A 20,861-nucleotide genomic window follows, 5' to 3' on the forward strand; every position below is an offset into this window, starting at 1 on the left:
GTAATGTGCATATGGGGAGACTTCTTCAAGAAAGGCTCCAACGTGCTGTCTCCCTTCCTTTCCTTTCCACCCGTCCCTGGAGCAAAGACAACCTTGCAAAATACAAGATGAGCCGGACAAGTCTCAATGGATTTTACTATGATGAGCTTTCCTCAATCCCTCCCAAATGGAGCACGCATTCCACTGCGCCGGACTGCATAAGCCATGGCAACCTCCCTGGGCTGCCACACGTCCTGCGCCAGAGGGTGCGCCTGCCTTTCGGGTCGTTCACAGGGAAACGGGGAAGGCTACGCTGAGAGCCAGCAGTGGTAATGGTGTCCCTGAGGGGGTAGCATTCTTGGGCCTGCAGAGAATTTTGCAGCTTTTCTTTATGCATTTTTAATCAATTCTAAGCTACTTACAAATATGTGCAATTACTTTCTGCACTTCGCTTTGTAATAAGATTTAATGACTCTGCTCCAATCCTCTGGGTGAACACTGATAACCTGACTCCAGGATGTAAATTGTTGCCTTGGCCACAGAGAAGGGCATATACAAAATGAAGGTATTTTTAGAGAGGTTTTTTTGTTTGTTTGTTTGTTTTAGGAAATTACAAATCAAGAGTTATTTTAACTTTCAAATGCATATCTCCAATGTTAGAGGATGGAGCTTCTAATTTATCTGCCACCTACTAATTAAAATATAGAAGAAAGCCCCTGGGCAACACAAACTCCCTTTTCTGGGAAGCAGTTTACTGATTCTGTTTAGGCAGAAAGGCCAAGCGATGCCCAAGGAGGACCTCTATTCCATTGACAAAGATCAGCTATGAATGCTGAGTTAGTTAATTGTGCCAGCCTGGCCGATAATCACATGTGGTGCTGGTTGAAAGGCGGAGGGATAAATGGGTGGTGAAGCCTCGGCTTTCTAGTTCTCGGGTCTCTTGTTTTGTGATGGTTGCATCGGGTGCAGCTGCCTTAGCAGTTCCCTGCTTCAGCTTGCAAGATGGATTTCCTACAAGACATCCCCAAGGAGAAGCCGCATGGATCTATCCCGATACAGGCCTGGGTGCTGGAGCAGCCGTGTGGAGACCCCTGCCAGTGCTGAGATGCTTACACGTTCACTGACTCAGCTTTCCTCCTGCAGTCGGCATTATTGCCTCTGTTTTGTGAGGTGAAGGACTTTGTGGACTGGTGTTGGGTATGGGTTAATGTTGGACTTGTGGGCTTGGGCAGCATTGGGTTGGGATGTTTTCGTGATGCACATTTTCTTTGCATAAAACTCTCTCTTATACATGAGTTGCTGTGGATTTGTTTCTCCAAAGTACCCAGACTAATACAAATGCCCTCCAAAGGGCCCAGGAGGATCTTGTTCAGCTCTTCAATCATTTGGAAAGATTGCCTGTTCCCACCACTCTTACATACGCTAAGTTGTTCCGTCACAAATAAGAATGAATACAGGAACGATGTAGCATGTGCTAGTTCTGGGCCTGGTCCTAAACTGAGTTACACAAACCAAACCATTCCTTTTGAGCTGGTTCTTGTAGCAAACCCATCTGCCGCAGAGCAGAGCGGCTCCACATGATTGTCTTGGCTGTGATTTTCCCAAAGCTGATCCTCACCCGGCCTTTGTTCTGTGGCATGGCTAGCTGGACTTCAACCAGTAACATCTTACCTTAACTTGCTGTGGATGAGTGAGTCCTCCCCATGCCCACAGCGATGGTGCTAGCCACGCCTCTTGGCACCAAATTGAATTGTGTCCTCCAAAAGATAGGTCAAAACCTGAATGATGCCAATACCTGTGGATGGGACCTTAGAATGTAGGGTCTTTGAAGTTGTTGTCATTTAACATGTCATCCTGGACTGGGGTAGATCCTAAGCCAATACAGCTGCAGCCCAGAAAAAATGAAAGGGAAGGAAGAACTCTAAGGGATGTCTGGAGCTATTCGCAAGCAGAAGCAACAAACAGAGATTGTCCTACAGAAACTTTGCAGAGAACCAGGTCCTGCCAACAATTCAATTTCTGACTTCTATCCTCCCAAAGGGAAAGATGGGGCTTTCTATTCCTGTGAACAGTTAGTTCCCTCTTGGAAACTCACAGGGGCAGTCCTACCCTGTCCTATGGGGTCACTGTGAGTCAACATCGACTTAATGGCAGTGAGTGAACGAGCATCCCAAACTATGTTATCCTTATAGGCCACTGAGTTTGTGAAACTGTGTTATGACAGCCTCAAGAAACTAAAGCACAAGGCTATACCCTGAAAGGAAGCCTTGTGATTCAATGATTGTTTGGCTGCTAATAAAAAGGTATGAGGTTCGAACCCATGCAGTGGCCCCATGGGAGACAAGACAAGGCTATTGGCTCAAATAAAGATTATAGGTGATCATTGAACACCTTATCACTTGTTTTCCCTTTTGACCCATTTTAAAGTTGTTCTAGTTTTTAATATTTTCTACTTGATTGGGGTCTTTCTCCATTTTATTTTGTTATTGTTTTTAGTTTTGTTGTTGTTGTCCTTTATATGTTTTCCAGTGTGTATGGAATTCAGCAGAGGTAAATCTACAGCGACAGTAACTGTATTCATGGCATCTTGGTATAAGAGGGAAGGTAAGGGGTGGGGGAGGAGCTAATGACAGTGAGCACAAGAAAGAAGAGAACATTCTAAAATGATTGTACAACTCTTCTTGACATGAGTGAACCACGGGATTAAATGGTGTGGGGATTATGTGCCAATAGCACTGCTAAGAAGAAGACGATCATTTCAGAAACTCTACTCTATCCTACGAGGTGGTTATGAGTCGGAACTGACTCTGCAGCAGCCAACACAAAATTACGCGACAGGAAAGGTGGGCACGGGACTTAGCGCATTCAGCACCACTACACCTGGGGCCTCTCCTCTGCCCAGGACACTTTCCCAGCCTGGCCACCCAGGCGCTAAGTGTGCTGCCCTGGTGATTTCAACTGGAATATATATTTTAAAAACCTCTTAAAGCAAAAGGAGATGTCTGAGTATGGTTGGCTGAAATGAGCCAGACAAGAGGCTGATTCTTGGTTGTGTAGTTGGAGATATGAGGGGTGGAGTGCAAAGGCATTAGCTCATGCCGAGGTGGAGAAAGACTGACTGAAGGAGAAATAAGAGGGACGGCAGCCAAATGCCAAATGCCAGCGCCTCCAGCTGGCGGCGTTGGCCTGGTATGCCCACGCTGCCTCTTGCAGGGAGGGTGGTGAGGAGAAAGGACTTTTGTGGGCAAGGGTTCCACCAGCTGTCAGGTATGCCTCCCCTGGGAGGGGAAGGACACTCGGGGAGAGAAAAAGGAGGTCTTAGTGAAGGCATCCTCGCATGCACTGGGCATCCTCAGCGGTACACCAGAGAGGCAGTAGCCAGATGTGGCCGAGGCGTAAGGATGTGGATGGGAGAAGCCAGGGCCCTGTCAAACCAGGACAGAAGCACAGAGGGGGCAGGGAGGGAGGGGAACAGGGGACTGGCAAAGGGGCCAGCTGAGCTGACAAATCTGTTTTGGAGGAAGCTTGTTTTCCATAATCAACAATCCGCCAGAAAGCACAGCTTCTCCAGCAATTTCTTCCTGCTCTGTGAGCAATTGTCCACCAAATGCACACTTTCCAGAATACCCTGGAGGGGCCTGGCATTTCAATTACTATGATTAAAAGGAAACCAGCTACTTAGAAAAATAACTCATGTGGAACATTTGCACAGGACACTTTGGGCACAAAGAATGGACTGAATGGTGGGAGTGGTGATGTGGCAGCATGTGTCTGCAGAAGGGCGTGTTGGGCTCACATAGCCATGTCTTTGGTGGGAATCGTACAAACCACAATAAGAAAGCCATTCTCTCCTTCCCAAACCTTGAGCGTGTACACTAATGTCGCTCGGGCAGCCTGTGCGGCATTTCTCACTTGAAAGCCTTGACCATTTTGACTCTTTGGCAGAAAGAATATAGGTTTTAGAAAAGAATATAATATATGGAAAAGAACGAATATTTATTCAATATCTCTGTATCTGGTACTCAGAAATGACCTGTATGAACCTAGTTCAAGCAGGGTTGAATGTGAGTAACAGGCTGGCCCTGCCAGAGGTGAGCTTGGTGGACAAGTGCTTACAGAGCAGAAGGAAATTGCTGTAGAAACTATGATTTCTGATGGATTGTTTATTATGGAAAACAAGCTTCCTCCAGAAAGACCCATGAGCCAAGCTGGCCACTTTGCCCATCCATTAAATAATAGTTCATCCTCTCAATGATACAGTAAGGCAGAACCCTTTGTCTGCATTTTCCAAGTGAGGAAACTGAGGCATCTATGGGGAAAAAATATCCAAAGCACATAGCCAGTAAATGGTTGGATCTGAACACTAAGCAGACCAGTAAAGAAGCAAGAAAAAAAATAAGATTTTTAAAAGACCACCATTGGTGGTAGCATGAAAAAATATCAAACCCAAGGGAATAAATCTAGCAAAATCTGTACAAGTCTCCATAAAGAATACTGAGAGACAGTTTAAAAGATCTAAATAAATGGAAAAAGAAGACCCCCTGCAAAGAGGAGACTACTCAATGTTAGGAATATGCCTATTCTCCCCAAACTGATCAACAAATTCAACACTATCCCAGGCCAATTTCCATCAGAGATTTTTGTCTATTTGCTTTGTGGGAATTAACCAAACCACAAGCCCACTGCCATTGAGCTGATTCCAATTCATGATGACCCTGGAGGGCAGAGTACTCAAAGTGTCCTTTTGAGTTTCTGAGGCTGTATTTGTTATTTTTTATTTTTTGGCTCCCACAGAGCAGTTTGTGGATTTTAACTGGAGATGTGCAGCCACCTCAGAGCGACTCAGAGTGACTCTCTAGGACAGGGTAGAACTGCCCATGTGGTTTTCTGAAGATGTAAATCATTACGGGAGTAGAAACCCTTCTCTTTCTCCAGAGCAACTGATGGCTTCACACGGCCGACCTTGCAGGCAGCAGCTGAACAGGTAACTTACGACACCACCAGAGCCCCACCTTAAATGTTTTTGGAAGTGAAAATATGCTTCACATAATTTGGAGGAAAAACAAAAATTTGGAGGACTTACACCACTAATTTCAGCCTGGACATGACTACTTTTTTCCATGGGGACAAAACTTAGGGATGAGGGAGACAGGGGAAAAAGTTCACAAGGCTGCTGGGTTAGGTGACTACAACTGGCTTGGAAATGGAAACCTCTGATTAGACTTGGGTCCATGTGAATGTGCTGGACCTGATCTAGCACCATCTCAAACCTTGAGGGAAGAAAAGGGGACACGATTGCTTTAGTCTGCCTCTTCCCAAACCAGTGCCATGATGGCCCTGCCTCTTCCCAAACCAGTACCATGATGGCCCTGCCTCTTCCCAAACCAGTACCATGATGGCCCTGCCTCTTCCCAAACCAGTGCCATGATGGCCCTGCCTCTTCCCAAACCAGTGCCATGATGGCCCTGCCTCTTCCCAAACCAGTGCCATGATGCCCCTGGCCACAGCGCAAATACATTTTCCCAAGGACATAGCTTCCACAGTCTCCAAGGTTATCCTGAAAATCTACAACCAGACACTTGAAATGTCCTCATTTTTCTCTCAAAGGGTACTAACAGCCATCGAAATGGATTCCTTAAGCTATCTAGAAAAAATTTTCCCCAATACCTGATTATTCCATTTTTGTTTAATTCCCTGAAGATTTCAAAAGGGCTTGGCAAATACAAAGAGTTAAATAATGCTGTCTAGTATAAAATATCCTTTCCATGATCATGGAAACTCAATAAAACCAAGCCATTTTCATATATTTGCTAAGATGAAGAAAATCAAAATCGTATTCATGAGAATGACCCTTTATTCACAAAGGTGACACCTTCAGCGTGTAGCCCCCGGTGCCACCGAGACTCCTTAGGAGATTCATGGGACAATTTAAAACGTCTAGGGAAGTTGAAAATGGAAAACACGTCGTCTTTGTCGACTAAGGAAGGAAGTCCAAATTCAGGACACTCGTCCTGGGAGCGGACTGTTGGTTCTGGAGGAAAATCCTTGTCTCTGCTTCCATAGCTCGGGTGCTCTCAAGCTCCTTGGAAATATCCACGTGGTATCTATCTTTCTCCCATTTGTGCTGCCTTGCCTCCAGAAGCTCCTTTTATCTTCAACGGCAATAGGTCTAATGCTGCAAGGAAGAATTAGAGCGAATAGCCTAGACAAGCTATAGGCTCACCTACCCTGAGACCAGAAGAACTAGCTTGTGTTGGCTACTGCTATTGACTAGTTGGACCAGGGCCACAACCGATGGATTCTGATAGAATGGAAGGAAAATGTGAGATAAAACTCAAGTTCCTCAAAAGTCCAGACATTAGACCAATTGAAACTGGAGGACTCCTTGAAACTATTGCCATGATATACCCTCAAACTTTTCACTGAAACCATGCCCCGGAGTTACCTTTTAGTGAAATAGCCAATCGGCAAACAAAAATAAATGATACGAATCAAGAAGACGGGACTCCATTAAAAAATATCATTATTAGGTTATAAAGTCAACCATGATCCTAATGCACAGATGAGACAATAAGTGAGTCAAGGAACCTAGAACACCGGAAAGGGAACAACCAGAAAGACATTAATGAGAATTCTAACCTACTATGAAAAATGTCACTAATGCCACTGAACAACCTGTGTAGAAACACCAGCAAGTGTCTCAAGTCCTCTTGCTTTCCGCAAGCTAGGCTGCGCCATCTGCATCTGCAGATCGCAGCTTGTCTGTTAATGACCCTTCCCTCAATCCTGATGCCAGGTTCTTTTGCATGTAGTCCAGCTTCTCAGAGTATTTGCTTCGCATCGAGATTAGGTAAGTAGGATGAGAGGCTATAATCCTGACACACATCTTTCCTGATTTTAAACCATGTGGCATTCCCTTGTTCTGTTCCAGCACTCCAGCAACATGCAAGCTACCACAAGAAGACAAGCTGACAGAGGAATAGGGGTCCAAGGCATAGAGGGTAACACTTCAACACATATTTTGTGGGTTCACAACTCAGTCCATAAGAAATAAGTTATCAAAAATTAACTGTTGTATACTTGTCACCAAATTGGAAGCCCTGAGGGGAAAGTTCAATTTATTTTTGATCCCCACCACATGATAGGAATATGAAGAGAATGCTGCTGAATAAAGATTTGTGGAATTTTTGAGCTAATTCCACCAGAAGACCATATTTTGAATTATTGAAAGCCTTCCAACAGAATTACCTTTAGGAAATAGAATTTTAAAACCTGGTATTGTTTTAGAAGGTATATTTACAAGCTGAATCTAGTTAAGAAGAAACTTGATAAAGGAGATCTAACGAAGTCTTATGCTGAACATAGAACATGTGCCCGGTTCATCAATCATCTGTTGTGTTGCTTATCAATCCTAGGAGCTGTCAGCAGACTGCTCACCTTGGATTCACTTGGCTGACCTGGGATTCATTGACTTCTGCATCCACCAGCTTGTGGCCCTCCTACTTCATCATCCTGCCTCCTGTTGGTCAGCTTCCACAGTTACGCAAGTCAAGAGAAGCCTCCTGCTTACATCTGACTTACAGACTTGAACCAAACTGGACTTCTACTTCTACAACTGTGCAAACCATTGAAATCTATTTCTGTATACCTACACACACAAATGCCACTTGTTTTGCTTCTCTCGAGAACCCAAGCTAACACAAGGCCCAAGAACAAAATGTTAAGCACCAACTGAGGAACTCAGGTGTGCTACTGAACCTTTCCGAACTCTGATTTTCTGAGCTCCTACAGCATAGCACATTCTGATCTGCCTGAACTCACAAAATTATTGCTGTTTCAAAGGGTGCAGCATAAGTATGCCTAACAATGGTTAAACCACATGTAATTTTCATAACCTGGTACAATGTACTCTCTCTTGTGTGTGAAATGTTTTCTATTAAATACATACGTAACAAAACACTTGTAATTTCTACATTCTTTGCACGTACAATCCAGTGACATTAATTGCATTTATTATGATTTTCAACTAATACCACGATCCATTTCCAAAATTTTCCATCTGCCTTCACAGGGGCTCATTGCCCCCACCTCGGTCATAACACACATTTCCCTCTCCCTTTCGACCATCCCCTAATCTACTTTGGCCTATATACACTTGCCAGTTCTGTATAGATCATAAAAATGAACCCATATATTTGTTGTTTTATGCCTGATTTATTTGATTCAGCGAAATTTTGCCAAAGTTCATCAATGTATCAGGAAAAGTTCCGCATTTATCAGGATTTTATTTCTCTATATGACTGACTGATGATTCATTGTATGTATGTACATACTTCATTTTATTGATCCATTTATTTGGCATGGACTTTGTGCTGTTTCTGTCAGGAACTAAATTGTATCTCCTAAAATATGTGTCAACCTGGCTGGGCCACAATTCTCAGTGGTTTGGAAGCTCTGCAGTAATGTGCCAGTTATGTACTTAATCCCAAGGAACTGATCTAATGTGTTTCATCAATAAAAGAGCTACCACCCCCTTAATCCCATCACACCCGTGACATGATGTGGACAGCTTCCCTGGAATGTGTCCTCATTTTATCTTAAGCAAATCAAAACAAGTCACTGACATTGAGTCCACTCAGATTCACAGCGACACCATAAGACAGCACTGACCTTTTCTATAGGATGTCCAAAATGGTAAAACTTGAAGGAACAGACAGCTTCATCTTTCTCCTGGAGAGGGTCTGGTGGTTTGAAACTGCTGACCTTGCAGTTAGCAGGCCAATGAGAAATCCACCACTATATCGGGATCTTACTGTATAAGAGATAAAGGAGAGAAGAGATCACCATGAAAGGAGAGCTAGTTGTGGAGCACATTCTTTGGACACGGAGTCCCTGCACGGTGCACCTCCTAGACCCAGGGGAAGATTGGGGCCAAAATACACGAAGCTCTCCAAGGAGCTCTGAGTTCACAGATGATGCGAGGAGAAAAGGGGCTGCTTCAGAGATGAAAGCAGTGGTTCTCAAGCTTTCTCAGGCCACGGCCCTTTCGTACAGTTTCTCATGTGGTGCTGACCCCCAACCAGAAATTATTTTCATTGCTACTCCATAACTGTAATTTTGCTACTGTTATGAATCATAATGTAAATGTCTGATATGCAGGATGTATTTGAATTGTTACACATTGAACATAATTAAAGCATAGTGATTAATCACAAAAACAATATGTCATTATATATTGTGAGATATTTATTTCTAATTACAAATAAATAAAATTTTGTCTTGAAGCATGGTGTAACATAGGTAACAGTCTTAATATAACACAGTAAACTACATTGCTACATTTTGGGACCGTATGAGTTAAAAAGCCAATGTCAGTGTGAAGGTTGAGATAGCTTCTTTCTCACCAGATCAGAAATTCTTGGGGCAGTCTTTGCAAGAGCACAACGAAGATCATCTTCCACAACAAGTCTACTTCTGTATTTAGACTTGATAATCAGCAAGCTGGAAAACCCTGTTTCACAAAGATAAAAAGAAGGCGCAACAGAGTCTCAGACAGAACAGGATATGACTGCAAACACTTGATCCTGAATCTTATAACTGGCATTGGAGAGAAACCAGTTCTTGCTGCATCGCTGTTAATAAGTTCAATGAACTCTTCTTGTGCTGTCTCAGAAACATCTTCAACTTTGCCTGTGAACGGGCTTCTGGCAAGTGCAAATGAATGTCAGGTAGATTTGGAAAGTATGATGAAATTTTTTCTGCAAGCATGTGCAAGTGTTCTCTCACAGAAATTATCATTGTAATCCTTTTGTCTGGTTCAACGTTGTATTAGTCTGGGTACTTGAGAGAAACAAATTCACAGCAACTCATGTATAAGAGAGAGTTTTATGTAAAGAAAATGTGCATCACGAAAACATCCCAACCCAATGCTGCCCAAGCCCACAAGTCCAACATTAACCCATTAACCCAACACCTGTCCACAAAGTCCTCCACCTCACAAAACAGAGGCAATGATGCCGACTGCAGGAGGAAAGCTGAGTCAGTGAACGAATAAGTATCTCAGCACTAGCAGGACTCTCCACACGGCTGCTCCAGCACCCAGGGCTGCATCAGGATAGATCCATGCGGCTTCTCCTTGGGGATGTCTTGTAGGAAATCAATCTTGCAAGCTGAAGCAGGGAACTGCTAAGGCAGCTGCACCCTGGTGCGACCATCACAAAGCAAGAGACCCGAGAATTAGAAAGGTGAGGCTCACCACCCATTTATCCCTCCGCCTTTCAATTAGCCCCACATGTGATTATCGGCCAGCTTGGCACAATTAACTAATGCAAACGTCATGTTTCTCAAAGAAAGCAGATAAGGTAGGCAGCATGTAAATTTTATTTTGATCCAATTTTTGGTTTTGCCAAAGCTGAAGTTTCATTTGGAATGATCAGATCTTTTCAGACAAATTGAGGCACATTGCATTTGGTCCTTGCTGTGATAAATTTAGCTCATTTAAGATGGCAAAGATGGTGAGTTAGTTAATTGTGCCAAGCTGGCCGATAATCACATGTGGGGCTAATTGAAAGGCGGAGGGATAAATGGGTGGTGAGCCTCACCTTTCTAGTTCTCGGGTCTCTTGCTTTGTGATGGTCGCACCAGGGTGCAGCTGCCTTAGCAGTTCCCTGCTTCAGCTTGCAAGATCGACTTCCTACAAGACATCCCCAAGGAGAAGCCACATGGACCTATCCTGATGCAGCCCTGGGTGCTGGAGCAGCTGTGTGGAGACCCCTGCTAGTGCTGAGATGCTTATTAATTCACTGACTCAGCTTTCCTCCTGCAGTCGGCATCATTGCCTCTGTTTTGTGAGGTGGAGGACTTTGTGGACTGGTGTTGGGTTAATGGGTTAATGTTGGACTTGTGGGCTTGGGCAGCATTGGGTTGGGATGTTTTCGTGATGCACATTTTCTTTACATAAAACTCTCTTACACATGAGTTGCTGTGGATTTGTTTCTCCAAAGTACCTAGACTAATACAGATGGAAACCAAGTAAGCTATTTTCTGAAGTTCACTTTTATCACTGAAAAGTGCTTGGAACTGTGGTCTCACTTTCTGATTAAAAAATTTTTTGAGTTCATCACAAACATAAAAATCACGTTTAAAAATTTTTCTTCTCAACAACCATCTCCCTTCAGTGTGAAATAACAAAGCATTATTCAGCGCATCCAACTCATTGCACAGTTGTGAAAACAGTCGACTGTTTAAAGTGTTTGCTTTTACAAAATTGACAGAACTTATGACGCTTTTCATTACTTCTTGTAATTCTTGTGGCAGCGACTTTGTTGCTAGTATTTGCCGATGAATCCTACAGTGAGTTCTGATGGCTTTTGGTGACTCATTCAGTACCAAATGCTGAAATCCAGATTGACAACCTAGCATAGGTGGAGCACCATTTGTGCAAACACCACAAACCTTTTCCCAAGAGATCTTATGCTCTTTCAGAAATGAACCAACTGTGTCAAATACAGCACGTGCAGTAGTTATTGTTTTAAGAGGTTTGCAGAAAAGAAACTCATCTTTAAAGTCGCCATCAATTAATATACCTCATGTAAACCAGTAAGTGTGAACAGTTTTTAACGTTTATAGTTTCATCAAGCTGGATGCTAAATCTTGGAAGTGGAGTAGATTTAATTTCCTGGATTTACCTGATCAAGAATATCAGCAGACATGTCGTCTATTCTTCTGCGGACAGTGTCATTAGATAAGGAAATTGTACTCAATTTTGTAACAAATTCTTTTCTGATCATAACTCAAACAATGTCTTTGGCTGCTGGCAACAGTAAATCCTCAGCAATGGTGTGAGGTTTCATAGCGCTGGCAATTCTGAGTGCCACCAAATATGAAGCTTCAGCGGCTTCTATGTTTTGTTGGTGGTACTTGGCACCAGTGTCAAGTGTGGCTTTCTGGAGTCCACCAGCTTTGCTTCTAAAATAGTTGGTCTCCTTGCCGGCAAAGCTCAGATGCTTGGTATCAAAATGGCTTTTTAATTTGTCTGGCTTCATAGATTTGGCTGATAGAACATCACAACAAATAACACACTGCAGCTTCTCAATTCCTGCTGTAATTATTGAGGTAAAACCATACTGTAAAAAATCCTCCTTATATTTTCTTTTCTTAATGTTCTACTCTACATGATCCATTGTCATGGAATGGTTTGCTAATGAAAATAACATATAACAATAGCATTAATAATACAAAAGATGATAGATGGCATAGTTCAGTCACTACAGTTCATTAAAGTTTCCTATGATTTACCATTCTCTGTGTTGTTGTTTTTTACATACCTGTTACTATCACAAGGTCGCAGTATTCACATCAGCCCCAGCTGAATATAAAAAGATGGGTCAGCATCCAGATTAAGTTCCCATGGTACAGATTTTTGTTGTTGTTGCAGTAGTTGGTGATTTTACATTTACCAGTAATTATAATTCATGAAGTGTCGTTTTACCTCCAATGCTGCTGCTTTCCACACAGTAGCTGCATTTAACAGCGTTGCAGTAGTTGGTGATTTTACATTTACCAGTAATTATAATTCATGAAGTGTCGTTTTACCTCCAATGCTGCTGCTTTCCACACAGTAGCTGCATTTAACAGCGTAGCTGCTTTCAACACAGTGACTGCTTTCTACACAGAAGCTGCTCTCTACATAGCAGCTGCTCTCTACAGATGTGTGACTGGTCCACAGAAGTATATTATGGTGCCAACCCTGTTACATACACCTGTATTTGTACGGGGTGTAGGTGATGGGGTTGGCATGATGATATCATCATGCTGGGTACTTATATGTTGGTGTATCTACATGTGGGTAGACCTGCCTGAAGACAGATAAAGGAGCATTGTCTCAATTCCTAAGGCTAATGGAAATGTGTTTTCTGATGGTCTTAGGTGACCCCTAGGAAAGGGTCATTCTGCCCCCAAAAGGGTTGCGACCCACAAATTGAGAACCACTGCCCTAGAGTCAGCAGTCTGAATATAGATTGCTAGCCTCCTAAATTGTGAGATAAGTTACCAGTGATTAAGTTCTCTGAAGCGGACAGCCTATAACTTCTTCATCATCTGTTGTTAGTCTTCAGGCTCTGCTGAAGCTTACTCACATTGGGTGACCCTGCTGGTATATGAAATACCAGTGACAGCGTTTCTACCATCACAGCAACACACAAGCCACCAAAGTACAACAAATTGCAGAAAAGGCAGATGGAAGAAATAATGAAGTCAAAGAACTCAACAGAAAACTTCAAAGGGCAGCTCAAGAAGTCAAAGTAAAACATTATAATGAAATGTACAACAACTAGAGTTATAAAACAAAAAGAAAGCATACATTCAGCATATCTTAAACTGAAAAAATACAAAATTAATTCCAATATTGAAAGATTCCATAGACAAAATAGTAAATAATGCAAGAAACATCAAGAGAAGATGGAAAGAATACAAAGAATCACTGTACCAATAAGGAGGTAGCCTATGAACAAGAACCAATGGTGCAGAAGGAAGAAGTCCAAACTGCACTAAAGGCATTGGCCAAATACAAGACTCCAAGAATTGATAGACTACCAAGTGAACTGTTTCAGTACGCTGATGAGGCGCTGGAAGTGTTCTTCTACACTAAGAAATTTAGAAGAAAGTTACCAGGGCAAGTGACTAGCAGAGATCACCCATTCCAAAGAACGGCGACCTAACAGAATGCACAAACTACAAACAATGTCATCAATATCATATATAAGTAAAGTTTTGCTTCAAATCATCCAACAATGATTGCAGTAGTACTATAATGACAGGGAGCTGCCAGAAATTCAGGCTAGACATCTGGGGTCTTAAAGGCTTGAAGATAAACAAGCGGCTATCTACCTGAGAAGCAACAAAGTCCACATGGAAGAAGCACACCAGTCTGTGTGATCATGAGGTGTCATTGAGATCAGGTATCAGGCATCAAAGACCCAGAACAAAAAAATCATATGCATGTGAATGAGGGGTAGTGTGGAGTGGAGACCCAAAGACATCCCCTTACAGAAGGTCACAAGGAAGAGATGAGCCAGTCGGGGTGCAGTATAGCACCAATGAAACACACGATTTTTCTCTAGTTCATTGGTTCTCAACCTTCCTAATGCCATGACCCTTTAATACAGTTCATGTTGTGGTGACCCCCGCCCAACCGTAAAATTATGTTCATTGTTACTTCATAACTGTAATTTTGCTACTGTTATGAATCGGGCAACCCCTGTGAAAGGGTCATTCGACCACCAAAGAGGTCACGACCCACAGGTTGAGAATTGCTGCTCTAGTTCTTTAATGCTTCCCCCTCCCACCCCACTATCATGACCCCAATTCTACCTTACAAATCCTGCTAGACCAGAGCTTGTATACTGATAGAGATAAGAGCTGGAAACACAGGGAATCCAGGACTGATAAAACCCTCAGGACCAATAATAAGAGTAGTGATACCAGGAGGGGAAGGGAAAGGTGGGGGGAGGGGGGGAGTGAGTAGGGAGAACCAATCACAATGATTTACATATAATCCCTTCACAGTGGGACAGACAACAGAAAAATGGGTGAAGGGAGACATCAGTGAGTGTAAGACATGAAAAAATAATAAAAATTTATAAATTATCAAGGATTCAAGAGGAAGGGAGAGTGAGGGACAGAGGGGTAGGGGTAGAATGAGGAGCTGATACCAAAGACTGGAGTAGAAAAAAATGCTTTGAAAATGATGATGGCAACAAATGTACAAATGTGCTTGACACAATGGATGTATGTATGGATTGGGATAAGAGCTGTACGAGGTCCCAATAAAAGGAACTGTATGTGACCTCCTCCCTGGGGGACGGACAACAGAAAAGTGGGTGAAGGGAGACGTTGGACAGGGCAAGATATGACAAAATAATAGTTTATAAATTATCCAGGGCTCATGAGGGAGGGAGAAGGAAGGGAGTGGAAAAATGGGGACCTAATGCCGGGGGCTTAAGTGGAGAGGAAATGTTTTGAGAATGATGAGGGCAACGAATGTACAAATGTGCTTTACACAACTGATGTATGTATGGATTGTGATAAGAGTTGTATGAGCCCCTCATAAAATGATTAAAAAAATGATTTAAAAATAAAGAAATTCAGGGTAGATTCAGAAGAGGTTATGGAACATTGCTGATATCAGATGGATGTTGGCTCAAAGCAGAGAAATGCAGAAAGAAGTTTACTTGTGTTTAATTGGCTATGCAAATGGTCTACTGTGTGGACCATAACAAATGATGAATATTTTTTGAGAAGAATGGGAATTCCAAAACACATCATTCTGCTCCTGTGAAATGTGTACATGGATTAAGAGGCAGTTGTGTGAACAAAACAAGGGAATGCTGCCTGGTTTAACATCAGAGTAAGTGTGTGCCAGGGTTGTATTCTCTTACTGAACTTGTTCAACCTGTATGCTGAGGAAATAATCAGAGAAGCTGGATTATAAGACGAAGACTATGGCATCAGGATTTGAGCAAGGCTTTTTCACAACCTGCAATATGCAGGTTGTACAACCTTGCTTGTTAAAGTGCGGAGACTTGCAGCACTTGCTGGGAAAGATCCAGAATTGCAGCCTTCCGTGTGGATTGAGGCTCAATGCACAGGTAACCAAAGTCCTCACAATTGGACGAAGAGGTAACCTCATAACAAGTGGAGAAAAGATTGAACTTATTAAGGATTTTATCTTGCTTGGCTTTACAATCAGTGCTCATGGAAACAGCAGTCAAGAGGGCAAATGATGCGTTGCCCTGCGTATCTGGAGCTCAAGACCCTTAAAGTGCTGAAAAGCGAGGATGTAACTTTGAGAATTCCGATGCACGTACCAGGCCACGGGCGTTGAACAAGGAAGCCCGAAGAACGGATGCATTTGAATCACGGTGCTGATGAAGACTGCTGAACGCGCCGTGCACTGCCGAGAGAACAAAGAACCCTGCCCTGGGAGACATGTAGCCAGAATTCTCCTGAGAGGCAAGGACGGCAAGACTTCTCGTGTGCTCCGACAGGTTTCCAGTAGGGTTCAGTCCTGGGAGAAGGCCATGCTTGGTAAAGTAGAGAGAGAGGCGGTGCACAGGAGGGAGGCCCTCCACAGGATGTCTTCTTGACACAGCGGCTGCAAGGATGGGTTCAAACATCAGAACAATGGTGAGGCTGGCGCAGGACCAGGCCGTGTGGTTTTGTTTTCCCAGAGTCCAGTGAGTTGGGAACAACCTGAGGGCAGTTATGCCACACCAAAGGTGTGTGTGCGTGCATGGGTGCAGTCATATAAAGACATGTGTTCACATCACTCTCACTCACTGCTCTCATGTCGGATCCGGCTGCCAGTCACTCAGACAAGGTAGAACTAACTAACTGTCCTGTAGGTTTCCAAGATTATAACTCTCTATAGGAGCAGAAAGCTTTATTTTGCTCCCGCGACATAGCTGGCGTTTTTTTTTTTGCTGCTGACCTTGGAGTGAGCAGCCCAAAGTGAAACCACGCACCACACCGATGTAGATATTCTTCCAGGGCATGCCATCGCTCTGAGCGCGACAGATTTTCACTCCATCTCATTCCAACCACTTGCAAGCTATGTCAATTTCACCAACGGTCTTACCTTCTGTGTCCCCTATTTCTTCTCTGGCCTTCCGCAGGACTGCTGAGAGATTTGAAGGAGACCGTGTTCACAAGCACTTTGCACAGTGCCTGGCTCACACAAGTACTGAATAGACGGCAGCTTTTTCAAATGCAAGTTCATTTCTCATATCCTGGAATTGGTCATGATGTTTCACAAATTATCTTTGGAATGTGGGTGTGAACAATGCAAAATATTAAACCTGTTAGTATTCTGTATTTGCAAAAATAGATTTATTTACCTGGATTTGAAATTATAGATCTACTTGTTTGAAAACCTCTATATTTATGTCTTCAGTATTCTCCAGTATATGCTGTTGTTAGATTATTGCTGTTGTCATACCGAACTGCCGTGGTGATTCCATCCCTACACAGAGGAATGAAAATGCGCATGGTTCTGTGCTATCCTGCAGGGGCACGGAGTTATTGAATGTGGCTCTGCCAGCCAAAGGCTCTAACTCCCACCAAACAACGTTGACTTGCATGAGCCTGGTAAGAAGGTGTGAAAAATACTGATAGGATGCCCCTGGGAATCATTATGAGCAGGATTCCCTGGAGCAGCATCCTGCTGTGTATAACAAATGTGCCCCCTGAGAAGAAGGAGCAGGGTACGCATTACCAGCATGAGTCAGGAGTGGAGAGGATGTTCTGGACCCTGTCTGGTGAACCTCCTGGATCTAGATGACAGCTATACCGTTGGAGGAGCAGCAGCAGAACCAGGAGCCAGAGTGTGCATGGAACAGGGTACGGGGCTTCCTAACCTACAGGGAAACCTCTGTCGGAGGTTGGTTTCTGGAGGAGGGTGGCTCTGGGCACTTCATTCAGGAGGTTGGGCTTGCTAACCCACCGAAGTGGAGCTGAGTGCCTGCGGGCTGAGGCTTACTGCTGAGGGATTTGCCCCTTTGGACACGGAATTCAGGGAGCCACTTTTGCTGACCCATGGAACTAGAGCTAACTGCCTTAGGGTTGAGGCTCATAGCTCAGTGGTTTGCCCCTTTGGGCATTTGTTAGCAGATCTGAAATAGTTAACACGTCCTGGTAAACAACTACCCTGAGCCTTTCTCCGTGGCACTACAACTTAACTTCCTCAACGAACCCTTTAATCAAGAATTTCGTCTGTGCGTTTCTCTGTAGCCATCGCAATGGGCATAAGAACTAAGAGGTAAATTGTAGAACATGAATTCAGTCACTACATATCCCCATGATCAATGGTGGGGCAGGCCCTTCGGATCCAGGTTTTCCCTCGCTGATTTTTGGAAGTGGGTAGTTAGCCTTCCTCCCCAATCAGTCTTGGCCTGGATGCTCCCCTGGTGACCTGTTTTGCATTTGTTCTAGGTGAAAGAAAGAGAACCTAAATTCAAATATAATGTATAGAGATAGATTTATTAAGTCTTGCACAGGACAAACAAAGACAAAGAGAAATCATCTGGATGAGGGAGCCCATCTGCCGGTGTCCAAGGATTCATGGAAATATGGTCCGTTGAAAAGAACACAGAAGACAAAGGAAACTGTCACACACACACACACACACACACACAACGTCTAAAAATCACGATTGGCAGCAGATCAATCGATCGATTCATCACAGTCACAGGACCAGAGCAACAGGAAAGGGACTATGGTTGGCATAAGTACACTATTGCAGATTAGAGAATCTGCAATACTGATTCAGGGACACACACACACCCCCAAGCCAATCAGCACCTCAATTTCCACCTAGGGCACACCCAAGCAAGTCCCTGGAAGCGAGGCTTCCCTCTCTGGACTGGCTCAGGGAGCCAGGGCAATCCACTTTCAAACATGCTCTGCCAAAGGGCAAAGATTTTTCCACATTGCTGGTCAATGGTCAGAAAGAATTCAATGGATGCTGAATCTATGTGGAGGCTCATCTATGGGATTTGGGATCTACGTCCTCTATAAACCTGCCACAAAACTAGTGCTCAGATTTAAAGCTCTGATATACATCAGAGCCACATTCAAGTCTCCAGTGATAAGAAATCAATGGCTGAACACGAGAGGCATTGACCAGGAATCAAACCCAGGTCTCTGCATGAAAGTCCACCCATGATGGCTGTCTCCACCTCGCCTACTGGCCCTCTATTTATTAGTGACAAACATACTTTAAATCTCTAACACAAATCTTTAACATAAAGGACTATATTAATGAAATTGAACTCTACATAGAATCCCCCCTTTCCCCCTCAATCAATTTCTTCTTTGGAAAGCTGAACTCTGGCTCAGGATTTGCTTCCATAGGCACACGGGGGAGGGGCTGTTCGAAGGAGAAGGGGCGGGACAGGGCTACTGGAAGAGGTGAATCTCCCGCCTCGGGGGAGGGGCTGTTCGAAGGAGAAGGGGCGGGACAGGGCTACTGGAAGAGGCGAATCTCCCGCCTCGTTGTGATGAATGGGATGCATCCTTGAATGTACTTCTTAAAAAACATCACCTTATGCCCCTATTAAAGGACAATCAACTATTTTTTATTTTCCTAAAAGACAAATAACCAGTATTTACAAAATTCTAAAGAAACACAAAGGACACAAAGCAGCAGGCAATTATGCGCAGCCCAGGGTGCTCTACAATGACCGGTGGGGTGGGCGAGATAAGCCTCCTGAAAAGGGACGTGGTAATTGAGCCCCTGACAGACCCTGAACTGGGGCACCGCCGCTGGGTGCCTCTATAATGTAGTGGATTTTAATTGCTTCTGCTGGCATTTGATGTCTTTGGTCTGATTCACAGTCCTTTTATAGCAATCCTATTTGACCACAAACCAAGCACAAATAAAAAAGGCAGTCATAATGCTCTCCTTCATTAAGGCAGCTGTATTCTTTTATAGGTATTGTTATTTAAATTTTCATGAAGGTAGACCTAGAAGGGAATTCAGCAGGAAGTGGAGTGAGCAAAAGGAGGGTTTGGTCTTGAAAAAGCAGGTCTACTGGAATGAGGACAGGCTGGGAAACACCTGCACAAATAAACGAATGGATCTTGCCTCGGCTCACCAATGACCAGAAGTCGGCAGTCAGAAAGGCAAAATGGCTTCAAATGCAGAGCAAGCCAGGAGCAGCCAGGACCAGGGAGTGCCTTGAGTGAATCAGCACACTGCGCTTTCCCATTGCAATATTCTGCGGCATTGCAAAACAGCTTGCTCTGCAGGGAAGGCATTCCTCCTGTAGGGCATTCTCTGAGGGAGACATGGCCAGACAACCACATGACTTCTCTTCCACCTGCTGGCAGTTTCCTAAAATGCAGGGTACACCTGGCCATCAGCAGTGCCTCACAGGAGCACCCATCCCATTGTGCGCACTGTAATTTGGAACCAAAGGGTAGCCCAAAGATAACTCCAAGCCCAGCTAAGCATGTGGTACTCCACTCAACTCAGCTTTCCAATGCACCTGTGTCTGTACGGTTACTTCTGGGTTGCACACAACTTTATACAGGTACAAAGTTGACAAAGGTTAGACTATGATCTTTCAGGATTTGTGTCAACTTGGCTGGATGAAGCTTTTCAAGGGTTTAGCATTTAACACCTAGTTATCCTCTATTACGTGATCGAACAAAATGTAATTTCAGCCAATCAGGAGTAAGCCTCCGTAAGGGGATTAGATTAGGGGAGAATGACACACCCATAAGCAAATGTCCTATTACCCATAGAAGTGGACCCTGGGGGACAGATTCCTCGATTTTTGCTGGGTCTGGATCACGCATCTGGCTCAGTAACCACTAGTTCTTTTGTTGCCAATGCTGCCTGCTAAGCCTGGAAAGAATCAGCAGCTTGTCATCTGAGCCATGGTTTTCCTGCCAATCTTAGGTTTAGAAAAACCTACATGAGTCAGGAGAAGCCTCCAAGTTAACATCTGACCCACAGCCTTGAAACCTGCCGGGACACAGAGGGACTTAACTGTTTCTCCAATTGTATGAACCTTTTCTTAATATTCATATAAATGTGAATGTGAATGTAAATATATAACTCCTTACATTCTATTCTAGCTCTCTAGAGCTTCCAGAATCAAAACAGATGATGAAGGAAGAATAGGCTGTCCCTTCTTAGGAATTAGCCACTGAAAACCTTATGGATAGCATTACATTATTGTCAGACACTGAAAACCTCACCAATAGAAGCAGAATATTGTCAGAGATAGTACCACACGATTAGCCCCTCAGGCTGGAAGGCATTCAAAATATGACTGAGGAAGAGCTGCTTTCTCAAAGATGAGTCAATGTCATGTTCG

This window comes from Echinops telfairi, unplaced genomic scaffold, assembly GCF_000313985.2.
Source record: "Echinops telfairi isolate 266 unplaced genomic scaffold, ASM31398v2 ScPeMD7_7469;HRSCAF=8507_0, whole genome shotgun sequence".
Lineage (NCBI taxonomy): Eukaryota > Metazoa > Chordata > Mammalia > Afrosoricida > Tenrecidae > Echinops > Echinops telfairi.